Source organism: Cebus imitator, unplaced genomic scaffold (assembly GCF_001604975.1).
Source record: "Cebus imitator isolate Cc_AM_T3 unplaced genomic scaffold, Cebus_imitator-1.0 Scaffold25, whole genome shotgun sequence".
Lineage (NCBI taxonomy): Eukaryota > Metazoa > Chordata > Mammalia > Primates > Cebidae > Cebus > Cebus imitator.
In genome coordinates, this window is record NW_016107340.1 from 10,131,821 (window position 1) to 10,146,227 (window position 14,407).

Sequence of the window (14,407 nt, forward strand, 5' to 3'; positions counted from 1 at the left end):
TCTGAAGCAGGAGGAGGACTGGCACATCACTGATATCTTCAGAATAGAAAGGATACAGGCAAGGAATATAGGCAGTCTCTAGGACCTGTGGACAAGCCCTGACTAACAGCCAGCAAGGCAGCAAGGACTTCAGTCCTAAAAACCCAAACAGCCGAATTCTGCCAAAAACAAGCATAAGTTCGGAAATGGATTTTTTTTGCCTCACAGCTACAGACAAGAACTCAGCCTGGACAACCTTGATTTTAGCCTCATGAGACCCTCAGCAGAAAACCCAGCCAGAACGTGTTGGATTTCTGACCTTTGGAACTGTGAGCCAATAAATGGGTATTGTTTTAAGCCACTCAATTTGTGATAATTTGTTACACAGGATCACAGGATTCTGCAAGTCTTATATTAACTTCTCTTTAGTCTTTCACCCTGAAAACAGGAGTGGATTATGGGCTATGTCTCGTTAACCATAAAGACGCCAGATTGCTATTCCTAAAACTGACAATTCTTGTACCCACTCTGAATAAGGAATATAAAGCAAATTACTAAGCTAAATTGTAAAGACATCATTTGGGCCAGGCACGGTGGCCCATGCCTGTAATCTCAGCACTTCGGGAAGCCGAGGTAGGCAGATCACCTGAGATCAGCAGTTCGATACCAGCCTGGCTAAAATGGTGAAACCCCCATCTCTACTAAACATACAAAAATTAGTCAGACATGGTAGCCTGCACCTGTAGTCCCAGCTACTCAGGAGGATGAGGCAGGAGAATCACTTGAGCCCAAAAGGTGGAGGTTACAGTGAGCCAAGATCGTGCCACTGCACTTTAGCTTGGGTGACAGAGTGAGATTGTTAAAAAAAAATAATAATAAAGATAAATCATTTGGAAAATTCAACTGCCTACCTCCTGTGAGAAATGAACTCGAATACAGAGTGAATTACTTCCAACTTTTCTTAGGTCTTTTTAAAGGGTGAAGGTAAGCGTAATTGCTGCTTCTTTAAACACACTTGGGGATGGATATAGTGGTTCATGCCTGTAATCCCAGTACTTTGGAAGGTGGAGGTGAGTGGGTTGCCTGAGCTCAGGAGTTCAAGGCCAGCCTGGAAAACATGGAGAAACCCTGTATTACCACCCCCCCCCAAAAAAAAATAGCAGCTTGTGGTGGCACAGGTCTGTGGTCCCAGATACTTGGGAGGCTAAGGTGGGAGGATGGCTTGAGCCGGGGAAATGGAGGCTGCAGTGAGCCAGAACAACACACCACTGCACTCCAACCTAGGTGACAGACCTGAGACCCAGTGTCAAAAAAAAAAAAAAAAAAAAAACTGACTTGGAAAATGATCATATGTTCAGTGCAAAGTCTAAGTATTTGGAGTATGGGGATCATTGAAAAGGAATCCCTTCCAGTAGTTTTTCTAGAGTATGTTTAGAATATGTTACTACGGTTGCTCCCTATCTCATTCTCTTTCTATTCATTTACTACAACATTACCATATTTTTTTAAATAAAACACTAATCTTATCATGTTGTATCCCTGTTCAAAATGCCTAACTTAAATGACCTTCATGATAAAGTAACCCACTCGTTTATTCAATATTTCAGTGTGTACAATATGCTAAATTCTGTGTTAGGTTAATTTAGAATTATTTAAAGAAATTTAGTTTGCTTTTCTTAAACATATGCAAGGTATAACAGGGAACTGGGTTGAAGCTGTATTTATATCACCACAACAAATATATTACTTTAAAACTGATATTATTTTTAGTTGGCAAATCATATTACATTTATGAAACAGAATGTTGTATATTGATATATGCATGAGTCTATAGATATGCACACATACTCAGATGTCAAAATGGATATATAGATATTTAAATATAAACAGAGATAGATTCTTAAACCATGACTAAAGGAATATTAAAATTATTTATTTTAAGGTGATTGTCACTTGTAACAGATATGTTACTTTCTGAAATATATTTCCATATTGTACAGGTCTCATTCTTGTTTTCCTTGGATTAATGGCCTTTATCCTTTCAAGAGGGGGTTGGCCACCACCTAGAACAGAGGGGCCAGGAATCGGCTTTGAGTTTCAGAGCTAACCTTTGGAAATCTTAAACAACAAACTTGAATGACAGAACTTGAGTGTAAAAAGCAGTGAAGATCTACAAAACAAATACGTCCCTTTGCAAAACACGGATCATAAACAGCCACTGGGGGAGCTCTCACCCACCTAGGGAGGAAGAGGAGAGAATTTTGAGCAAAGAAAGAGGTAGGGTAGGGATGAAGAGCTCAGAGGCAGGGTTCAGGCTTTCTCCATGTCAGTGTTAGTATCTGGCTTCCATGTTAGTGGGGCAGAAGTCCATCAGCTGTGTAGAGGAATTTACGCCTCCGTGGGCTGACAGTCCTCTTTCATGAACATTTCTTGGTGGCAGGAGTTGAGGGTGGTAGTGAAAGCATGGGACTCTCTGGGAATCCCTGTTTTTAGCCTTGTATGCATCTAACCTGGTGAGAGAGAAATAAAAAACCACTGCTAAAGGAAGGAAAACATCTTGATTGATTTGAAGTTGGTTATTTACTCCTCGCAGGTGGTGCACATGAGCAGGGAAAATGAAAAGTCCTATGCTCTGTTCTGCCCTCTCCACCCCACCACACACACACACATGCACATGCATGCGCAAAACAAAGGAAGACTGAGGAAAGCTTGGGATGGAGAGGCGGGGTGGCGGGGGGGGGTACCTCAAGTCCAAAGGCAATGGTAGGTCAGCAATAGATTCTTTGGCTCAAAGTCCAGGTGGGGCAAATTGCATCAGCAGCTGATTCAACAAGGACAGAGCCCCTCAGGGTAGAGACCAGAATAAGGTGTGGAAGCCAGGAAGGACACAGAGGTCAACCCAAGGACCAGCATGCATCAATGTGACAGCCCACACTCCCAGCCCTAGCCAGAGTGATGCAGCCTCCCCCAAAGATGGTTTCTTTAGTCGAGACAGGGGCAGAGGCTGCACTAGGGCGAGATTTGTGCGGCCCCTAGGGGGGCACACAATGTAAAGAGGCATAATTGCTCTCAGGGAGGGCCCTGTGGGTGCACGGTTGGCACCTGAGAATGATGTCTCTTTACATTTTCATCCTAGGCCACTCTTCACCCCACCCTGCTCCTGGGCCTGGACAGGGAAACAGGAAAACTAATAAACACAGAGGATTTGATACAGCTATTCTGTGTTCACTTTTTAATTCTCTCTCAACCTGCCCAGTAAGGTGGGGGCTCAGAAGTGAGAATAAGGCCAGGTGCAGTGGCTCATGCCTGTAATCCCAGAATTCTGGGAGGTCAAGGTAGGTGGATCACCTGAGGTCAGGAGTTCAAGACCCAATGTGGCCAACATGGGAAAGCCCTGACTCTACTAAAAAATACAAGAAATTAGCTGGGTTTGGTGGTAGGCGCCTATAATCCTAGCTACTCAGGAGGCTGAGGCAGCAGAATTGCTTGAACCCAGGCGGCTTAGGTTGCAGTGAGGCAAGATCGCGCCATTGCACTCCAGCCTGGGCAACAAGAGGAAAATTCTGTCTCAAAAAAAAAAAAGTGAGAATACATTATGGAAACAGCTCTATTTTTGTTTGTATATTAAAGTAGACAAATTTTGACCCCATTAGATTTGTCTCAAACATTATTACACTATTTAATCATATATTTCCCTATTTTTTTTTTTTTTTTTTTTTTTTTGAGATGGAGTCTCGCTCTGTTGCCAGGCTGGAATGCAGTGGCACGATCTTGGCTCACTGCAACCTCTGCTTCCCAGGTTCAAGCAATTCTGCTGCCTCAGCCTCTAGAGTAGCTGTGAATACAGGCAAGTGCCACCACGCCCAGCTAATTTTTGTATTTTTAGTAGCGACAAGGTTTCACCATGTTGGCCAGAATGGTCTCCATCTCTTGACCTCATGATCCGCCCACCTCAGCCTCCCAAAGTGCTGGGATTATAGGTGTGAGCCACCGCACCCAGCCAATATTTCCCTATATAAATTATGTTAACAGCTATTTAAAAATCTTTTTTTCTTTCCACCTTCTCTAAGTATATCAGGTCCACTTCTTCCCATGCTATTGAAAATTACATATTACTTTACTCAGCATACAAAAGGAACCAAGCACTTCAATTTCCTAAGAATGAATAAGAAAGATGACCGCTTCTACACCCCTGCCAGCCTAAAGTGTATTTCCTAGCACCCTCTTCAGAAGTCTGCCAGAAACATACACAATCTAAAATCTAAAGCTGTAATAAATCTGAGATACTGTGGCAACATGCCTAATTTAAACTTTTACAATGTGCATCATTGTTCCTTTTACAAATTGCAAGAGCGTTCGCATTTTTTTCTAACACAGAGGTAGCAAGGTGTCTAAGGAGGTAGCAGTGTTACACTGGAACTGGCAGCTGGAATCCATGGGCCTTATCTCTGTGCTCTACAAGTTAGCTGAGGGTTCTTGGACAAGTCCTTGATCTTTCAGGGTATTACATTAATCACACGAAAGGGCTGGTCTACACAACCTCTAAAGTTCCATGCTGCTGTACTATTTCTATCTTAAGGAAATGGTAACTTCTGATGGCATCTTAACCTTTCAAATTCATTAATATAGGCACCAAAAAGCAAAACAATTTGGCAATCCTGGTAGGAGAACTGGTAGCATGGAGAGACAGGGAGGGTAGACGAGACTCAGAAGGTCAATAATAACCATAACAGCAAACATTTAGATATTTTATAGTAGTTCCTATGAGCAGGCAATGTGCTAAGCATTCACAGGTGTTATCTGGCTTAATTTTCTGAGCAATACTATGGAAGAGGTACTTTTTTTTTTTTTTTTAAACAGAGTCTCACTCTGTCACTCAGGCTGGAGGGTAGTGGTGCAATTAAGACTCACTGCAGCCTTGATCTCCTAGGCTCAGGTGATCCTCCCACCTCAGCCTCCTGAGTAGCTGGGATTACAGGTGTACGTCATCATGCCCAGCTAATTTTTTGAATTTTTTTGTAGACATGGGGTTTCCCCATGTTGTCCAGGATAGTCTTGAACTCTTGGCCTGAAGTGATCCTCCTACTCTAGCCTCCCAAAGTGTTGAGATTACAGGCATAATCTCGACATAGCCTCACTGGGTCAGTCATCCTCTGCCCTAAACCTCTACCTTTGATGCATTTCTCCACTTACAAATGTAGATTTGTCATATTCCATATTATTCATCTGACTGAACAACTAATATGCCAACTGCAGCCCATACTGTCATACAGCAAAACCACACTGCTCTTACCCATTGGAATATGGCTTCACAATTAAAAGTTTAATTTTTCCTTCTTTCCAACATACACTGGCAGGGAGAGGTACCTTTGTTATATTCATCTGATAGATGAGAAAACTGGCACAGAGAGATTAAGAAATGGGCTCGAGTTCACACAGCTAGAAAGTCTTCAGCTAGCTCTGCTCCCCCTATTCACTGCACCCAAAAGAATTAAAACACAGTGAAAAGTGCATGACGAACAAAAGTCTAGATTCACTGTACATTACAAATATTTAACATCACCAGTTCTGAAACTAAAGCTAAAGAAGAATGCAGAAAAAAATGTTACTGAAAATGTATTTTCATGAGGTATCAGTGCACAGATGTGAAGTTGATATTGAAAAAGACGTAATCATGTGTTCATTTCATTCTACAGGTAAGAAAAATGAGTTGACCTAGGGTAGTGGCAGGACTGTGCCTGGAACCCAAGTATGCTCTTTTCCAGCCCCTTGCTCCTTCCACTCTTTTCCTAATACATATTTTTGGAAAGACAACAGGGGTTGAGAATGCAGGCCCTGAAATTAGACTGCTTGGTTTGAATTTCTGTTCTCACTTACTAGCTGTATAATCTCATGCCTCGGTTTCCACATCTGTAAAGTCTGAGAAACAATAACACCTCCTGCATATGGTTGCTGTGATCCTCACATCACTTAGAACCATCCCAGGTACCCAGTAGGCACCTAATGAGTGCTGGTCTTTATTATCACCACAATAGCAATAAAAGATTTGGAAAATCAGAAGGTTAAAAGATCAAGAGCCACTCAACAGCTTGGCAAGGAGAGCATAAAAGGCGTGTTAATAGCATATGAGATATTCCAGATTTTTTACGTAAAAACTCTACTCCTTACTCTCCTAAGTTCACCATGTAGACAACAGAGGTAAATAAATTTTTGTCGGGGCTAGAGATGCGGAAATCCTAAAAGAGGATTTGATTTTACAGGCAAAGTTTCAGGTAGAATTCCTAGCTTCCAGTTTCAGTTTCGTCATTGGACTCTGGAAAGTCAAATTATGTCTCTGTGTGTCAGTTTCCTTCTTAGAACTTTCCTATCCAGACTACTTTTCAAAGTTTCTCAAATTTCATTAATAACTGGGGACAAAAATGAGATTTAATGTATTAATTTTAAAAATTTTAACCAAACACAATATAGAACCTTTATTCCCAAAACTTTTTTTGTTCTATTTTGCATCAGATTTTCTGCCATTATTAACTTGGTTCTGATTACAGAAAAACATATATAATTTGCAATTCAAACAGTCTTTAACCTTAAAAGGGTTTCCATTGTGGAAGAAAGAGCAAGTTCCCCTAGCTCTGTCCTTGGCATAGGCCACCACTTGCTCAAGGGATCTTAACTCATAAAGGAGGAGCATTGGATAGCTTTAAAATGACTTCATTCCCATATTTACATATTTTTAATAGGGCTATGATGAATCTCCTTCCGCTTGACTCCTATTTTGAGCTGTGATATTTTAATCTCCATTCTTGCTGCAACTTAGCAGATGAATGTGCAGTGTGACAGAGCTCAGAGGAAATAGTATAAATAAAGCAAAGTGGAGCTATGACATCTCACATTTTATAGCTTTTTTATTGTAGCCGAAGCATAAACAGAGCACAGCTGTGTTATACTTACCGCTGTGAGCACTCCCTCAATCCTCACCCCCTGTTGCTTTTAAAAAGACAGTGCTCTTATTCAAAAAGCTTCGGCTGTGGGTAACCCGGCCCCACCGGGCCAGTCATCCTCTGCCCCAAATCTCTACCTTTGACGCATTTCTCCCCTTACAGATATACATTTGTCACGTTCCGCATCATTCATCTGAGTGAAAACCAATATGCCAACTGCAGCCCATACTGTCCTAGAGCAAAAGCACACTGCTCTTACCCATTGGAATACAGCTCCACAATCCAAAGTTTAATTATTGCTTCTCTCCAACGCACACTGCACCCAAATAATGTATGCACCCTCTCTTACTAGGAGACAGGAAATTAGCTGAAAGTATTCAAAACAGTGCACTCTCTTAATGACAGCCCCCTCATAAAATGAAGAAGTTGTATTTCTCACTTTCAATTTAACTCTTAGTCATGTTTGAGTGAAAGTTGGAAATGCCAAAAAGGCCAAATAGAGTGAAAGTTAGAAGACTGGTGTTGAGATGAACAAAATAATTCTACATGTGAATGCAATCATCAGGCTTTAGAATGTTTTAGGCTGGTTACATATTTCAATCATTCTGCCGAAGACAGTATCACGGATAGCATGCACCATCTATCCTCTGACAAATGGGTTTATATAACATGGCTGATTTGTCCAGAAGAGGCACCTGATCTAATCCAAGCCAATCAGAGTCCTTCCCTAAGATATTTGATTTAAGGAGAAATGGATAAAGCAGTGAGCTGTCATCAATGGCAACATTTCCTCCCATATGGAGAAATCTCTATTGCAGCAAGAAAGAGTGAAGCCGGCATTCAAAGCGACACAGAGACAAGAGAAAACAATCAAGCCCTGACAAAGTGTGACTCCCGGGTTCCAACTGTCCCTGAGGCCCAGCTACATTCCCGCCCTTTCCCATCCTTGGTTATCGGCCTTCCTTGTATTCTTTTACCCAACAAATTCCAAGCTTTTTTCTTAAACTGTCTCAAATTGGATTTTTATCACTTTCAAAAAAAGAGTCCTAATTATTACAACCTCCAGAGGATTCTTTTTTTTTTTTCCCCCCCCCAGATGGGCTCAGATGTATTCTTCCTTTTTCAAATACCACCACAATATTTATGGGAGGGAGAGAAAACCCTCTGGGCTTGTAGAGGAATGTGTAATGAAAATTCAAAAGACACATGCATCCAAGTGAAAAGAATATAGGGGCATAGCAGCCTATACACCAGTGAAGTGAAATGAAAGACAGGAAGATTGATTTGCATCATCATTAACATGGAGGGAGAAAAGCGAAGAACACAATAACTGCAAGAACCACCTCCATTGACACACATAATTGTTTCGAAACAACAGACCCAACTGGGCTAACATAGGGGCAAAGTTGGTATCCCAAGCTTCTCGGCTATCTATCCGCCCAAAGTTGCTCTTCTGCCAAGCTCATTGTTTACCAGGCTGCCAGCCCAGCCCAGGGATCTGATTAGCAATTTGCACTTTTGTGAGAGGATTAACAGAATTCCTTTGTTTTGATGTCGGATTATCAAACTGCATCTTTAAAGAGGTGTGACCTCATCCAGATTCATAAGCCTGCTCCCTTGAGAATGACTTGAATTTTACTCCATTTGCGCAACATATAATTTCATAAAGGAGTTACTGTCAAAACATGGTACTCAATTCTTGATGTGTGTGAAGAAGCACATTTGTAATGTAAATAACCTCAGAAGTTTTGTGATATTTTAAAATAACCCATCTGGTGGGAAAACAAGGATTTTCAACCCATTTGGTTCCAGCACTAGTAAATTAGTGTGCATCTAACTCATAGAACCCAGAGATGAACCCCATCCCCGGGCTGAGCCTCATGTTGCTTTTATTGTCAAGGACAAGTATTTTTAATTGTTCTTGACATATTTTTTTTTAAAGGAAGGCAGAGTGCATAAGTGAGTAAACTGAGGAAAACCAAAGCATTTGACTGTAAAGTGACAAGGATACCAAATCATCTACAGCATAGTTCATAGGACAGAAGAAAATAAGAGTTTGTATTTCTAACTGTGTTCTCTAACAGTCACCTAATCAGCAAGAGAAGTCCCTAAAATCTCCACCCTAATTTGAAACAAATAAAATTTCCAAGCTGGGGGGGCATCCATAGGGCAGGATGCAACAAAATAAGTCTGCAGACTTTGCACTGCTGTAATCCTTACTTGAGGGACACTCCCAAATAGAATGCACAAGAACAGTGAGGCCTAGGGAGGGTATGCATTACTAGTGTGAAGACCTTATCCTTGGAAGTACATAAATGCTCCTTCAGCTGCAAATGGTAAAAGGGCAGCCTGGTCATGACCAATACCCAAAACACCAGACACGGCTGCAGATCAAGTTGTGGCTTTACTTACTGACAAAAAAACCCAAAACAACCAAACAATAAAAATACTCTGCTGCACAAAGAGGAAACAAGTATCTTTAAATATGCGTATCTATTTTTAATACCAATTAGACTGTTACCCTAAAGTTGATAGATGTTAGAATGTTTCTTTCAGTTATACAGTTGAAGCAAACTTTCAATTATACAGTGAGAATACTAGGCAGGCCCTGATACACATGGTGAAAGGTGTGTTTGTCTGAAGGCATAGTACATACACAAGTCTGTTATATCAATAGTTCTTAACGGGTGGTTGTGTGGATTAATTAAATCACATGGAAAATCATTTTCAAAATACTCAAGTCACGTATTCCCACCTTATAGCCAGGGGATGGGGTGAGAGCATATTTTTCTAAAAATCTCAATTAGTATTCTATGAATGCCTCCTTAAACAGCCCTCTCATATTTAGAAACTGCCCTTCTATATGGATTATTTGCTAGTCTTGCCTTACTCATGAAATCGAAAAAGTCTTAAAAAGAGGTGGATTGTGTCTCTTATGAGCCTCATACAATGACCCACACAGAGTTCTGCATTCAAATACCAAGGTGGATAAATTCCAAAGATGGTGGTTAATTAATAGGGATATGATAGATGTATCATAACAGAGTAAAGCTTCAGAGACAGTAGGAATGAATACGAAAAATAACTTAGTAAGAATTTGACTTTAACCCCAAAGCTGCCTACATGGAATTCAAGAAGAAAAAAATGTGGATTATTTATGACTTCTCTGACCATAAATACAGAACCCCAGCCAAAATCGGCCTGAGGTTATTCATGTATGCAACAAGTATTTGTTGAATGTCTCCATTTGAGAGGAACTATCCCAGGCTCTAGAGATAGAGCAGTAAACAAAACAGGCCAAGTTTCTTGCCCTCACACAGCTAATATTCTACTCAGGGAGACCAAAAACAAGGTAAGTGAACATGTATACACACACACACACATTAAGTTAGGGAAGTGCTAAGGAGGAAAATTAAAGTGAGGGAGAAAAGCAAGAGTTTGGTCGTAGAAAAGAGGGTCCCCGTGAGAAGCGGCCATTTGAGTCAAGGCTGGAAGAAAATGTTGGAATGAGTCACGCAGTTATCAGAGCAGTGAACACCACAGGCTGGAGGAAACCTGCAGGAGAACAAAGGCCCCGAGAGAGGTGGCGCCTTCCATCACAGAGGACAAAGAGCAGCAGACACTGTGGTAGTGCAGAGTGGGTATGGGGGAAAATGGTGGAAGGGAAAGTCAGTGAGGAAAAGGGGTGAGGGCTGATTCTGCTCCTCCAGGGTCAGAGTAAGGACCTCCCAGAGGTAGGAAGCCATCGGAGGGCACTGAGTACAGGATGACATCCGACTAATCCGATTTACACTTCAAAGGTTCAACCTGGGGGACGCCATGTTTGGATCACCTTTCAGGAACACTCCCTTCGTGGAAACCTGTCTTCCCCTCCTCAACTCATCTCTCTCTATTCCCTTCCACTCAGTGTGGAAGCTGCTTTCCTCTCCTGCATTCCATCTTTCTGGATTCTCTCACTCTGTGTGACAGTTAGCTGTTTCCTTCTCTCTCCTTCTCCTGTTTCTCTCTCTTAAAAAAAAATAAATAAATAAAAAATAAGGTTCAACCTGGCCACCACATGTGAGAAGACTGAAAAAGAACCAGTGGAGACATCCAGTTAGGAACCTGTAGCCATAATGAGAAATGAAGGTGGCTTGACCAGACAGGAAAGAGTGGAGATGGTGAGAGGTGCTCAGATTCTGGAACTATTTTGAAGGTAGTTTTGTTAAAGAGTTAGACGTGGAGTAAATGTGAAAGAGAGGATTCAAGGATGATAACGAGGTTTTGGTTCTGAGCAATGGGGAAGAAGAGATTTACCCTTAACTGAACAGGGGAAGACTTCAGGGAGAACAAGTCTGAGGGACACACCAGGGCATCAGTTTTGCACATGCCAAGCAGAGCTATCAGGTAGTTATGTGGATATGCGTGCCTGGAGTTCAGAAAAGAGGTTGCAATATGAAAGAAATATGTATCATCCCTAAATAAAATTTGTTCTAGCTCTGACCACTGTAAGTGGCAGGTTCCAAATGAGCATGTATTTATGTATCTATTGATTAACTGATTGAGAATGGGGTCTCCCTACATTGCCCAGTGGGTCACCAATTCCTGGGTTCAAGCTACCCTCCTCCCTCTCCTTCCCTAAGAGCTGGGATTACAGGCATGAGCCACCATGCCCAGCCCAAATGAGTCTTTATTTAAAAGACATAGAATTGATAGTGTCTTTGATGATGGTCTTTAAAAATTACAACAATCTTTATGTAACTATTTGTTTTTAATAGAGACAATTCCTTAAAGCTAACTGTATGTAGATAAATCATAGGCAACTACATTAACTGTCCACATATATAGTTACATTTGGCCCTTCCTTACCCATGATTTTGCTTTCTCTGGTTTCAACTACCTACAGTTAACCACAGTCCAAAAATGTTCAACGGAAAGTTCCAGAAATAAACAATTCATAAGTTTTCAATGGTGCAACATTCTGAGTAGTATGAGGAAGTCTCCCTGCCATCCCACTCTGTCCTGCCCAGGACATAACTCTTAATCTTTGTCTGGCAAATCACCACTGTTTATGCCACCTGCCTGTTAGTCACTTAGTAGCTGGCTTGGTTATCAGATCCACCATCATGGTATCATTGTGCTTCTGTTCAAGGAACCCTTATGGCAGCAGTCCCCAAACTTTTTGGCACCAAGGACAAGTTCCTTAGAAGACAGTTTTTCCACGGACTGGTTGGGGGTGCTGGACGTGGGGAACGGTTTCAGGATGAAGCTGTACCACTTCAGATCATCGGGCATTAGTGATATGGTTTGGCTGTGTCCCCACATAATTCAAATCTCATCTTGAATTATGGCTCCCATAATCCCTATGTGTTATGGAAGGAGACCTGTGGGAGGTAATTGAATCACAAGGGCTATTATCCCCATGCTGTTCTTGTGATAGTGAGTTCTCACCAGATCTGGTGGTTTTATAAGGGGCTTTTCCCCTTTTGCTTGGCACTTCTCTCTCAGCTGCTGCCATGTAAGATGTGCCTCTTCCTCTACTGCCATTATTGTAAGTTTCCTGAGGCCTCTCCAGCCATGCAGAGCTGTAAGTCGATTGAATCTCCTTCCTTTATAAATTACCCAGTCTCAGGTATTTTTTTCATAGCAGCCTGAGAACAAACTAATACACTTAGATTCTCATAAGGAATGCACAACCTAGATCCCGTGCATGCACAATTCACGATAGGGTTTGTGCTCCTATGAGAATCTAGTGCCATGGCTGCTCTGACAGCAGGCAGAGGCCAGGTGGTAAGGCTCACTCACCTGCTGCTCACCTCCTGTTTGTGTGGCCTGGTTTCCAACTGGTCACAAATTGATACCAGGGACTGGGGACTCCTACTTTATAGTACCTCACAATGGCCCCAAAGCACAAGAGTCATAGCAATGCTGGCAATTTGGATATGCAAAAGAGAAGGTTAAAGCGCTTCCTTTAAAAAGTGAAAAGGTGAAAATTCTTAAGAAAAAAAAATCATATGCAGGGCTAAGATCCATAGTTAAAACTAATTTACCTGTGAAACTACAGAGAAAGAAAAATAAATTCATGCTAGTTTTATTGTTGCACCTCAAACATCAAAAAGTTATTGCTGCAGTGCATGATAGGTGCCTAGTTAAGATGAAAAAGCCTATTAACTTTGTGGGTAGAAGACATGAACAGAAATGAGTTCCAACTCGCATCAATGTATTGCCTCTCAAAGCACTGAGCTTACATGACGATTTCAGCAAGGGATCTCCTGAAATGAGTAATACCAAACCATTTACTGGAAACAAGGGATGGTTACACAGATTCTGGAATACAGGTCAACAGTAGCCTAACACTATGTCACAATACCAATGGCATTTATCTCAGTTCATCTCATCATGCAGGCAATGTGCCTTCTCGTATCACCACAGAAGACATGTGAATCCACTACCTAAGATACTTCGAGAGACAGAGACACCACATTCACATAGTTATGGTATATTATTAAAATTGTTCTATTTTATTATTTGTTTCTGCTGCTAATCTCTTACTGTGTATAATTTCTAAATTAAGCTTTATTAAAAGACATGCATATATAGGAGAAAACACAGTACGGACTATCCCGAATTTAGTGATTCCACTTACGAATTTTTGACTTTCCAATGGTGCAAAACCATTCTGCTTTTCACTTTCAGTAATCCATAAATTATGTAAGATATTTAACCAAGCATTACAATATAGGCTTTGTGTTAGATGGCTCTGCCCAACTGTAGGCTAATGTAAGTTTCTTAGTACATTTAAGGTAGATTAGGCTAGCTATGATGTTTAGTAAGCTAGGTTTACTAAACGCATTTTTGACTTAATGATATTTTCAATTTACAATGGGTTTATCAGGACGTAACCCCATTGTATGTTAGAATTATCTGTATACATAGGGTTTGGTACTGTTCATGGTTTCAGGTATCCACTGGGGGTCTTGAAAGGTATCCTCCTCGAACAAGGGAGGACTACTGTAATACTAAATAATAGTCTGGGTTTGGCGATCTGAAATGATTTATGACCAGAGTTAAGATAATTCAGAGAAACAAATGTTATCACTATCCCTGCACTTGTGTCTCACACCTTTCCAAGAATGGCAAAGAAATTTACACTTTTGGTTCTCAGGGTACGTTAAGACCTCATGCTGGGCACATTTTAAATTTCATGTTTTGTCTTTAAGATTTATACAGCAGCTGGGCATAGTGGTTCATACCTATAATCCCAGCACTTTGGGAGGCTGAGGTAGGAGGATCACCTGAGCCCAGGTGTTTGGGACCAGCAGAGGCAACATAGTGAAATCCCATGTCTACCAAAAAAAATTAGCTGGGCATGGTGGTGCACGCCCATAGTCCCAGCTACTCAGGAGGCTGAGGCAGATGGATCAATTAAGCTCAGGAGGTAGAGGCTGTAGTGAGCTGTGATCGTGCCACTCCAGCCTGGGCAACAGAGCAAGACCCTGTCTCAAAAAAAA

General features: G+C 41.3%; 1 protein-coding gene across 7 annotated transcripts in view; it reads right to left on the bottom strand.

The window, feature by feature from the left end:
- SOX5 (SRY-box transcription factor 5) overlaps positions 1–14,407 on the bottom strand; it is a 1,018,145-nt gene that overhangs the window by 830,229 nt on the left and 173,509 nt on the right. The window contains exon 1 of one of the 7 annotated variants that reach the window (XM_037736504.1): positions 7,177–7,276. The exons of the other annotated variants lie outside the window; for them this stretch is intronic. The gene's annotated coding sequence lies outside the window, so the exon portion shown is untranslated. Of the gene's footprint in view, positions 1–7,176; positions 7,277–14,407 lie in introns of those variants that run through there. 7 annotated transcript variants of the gene reach the window in all.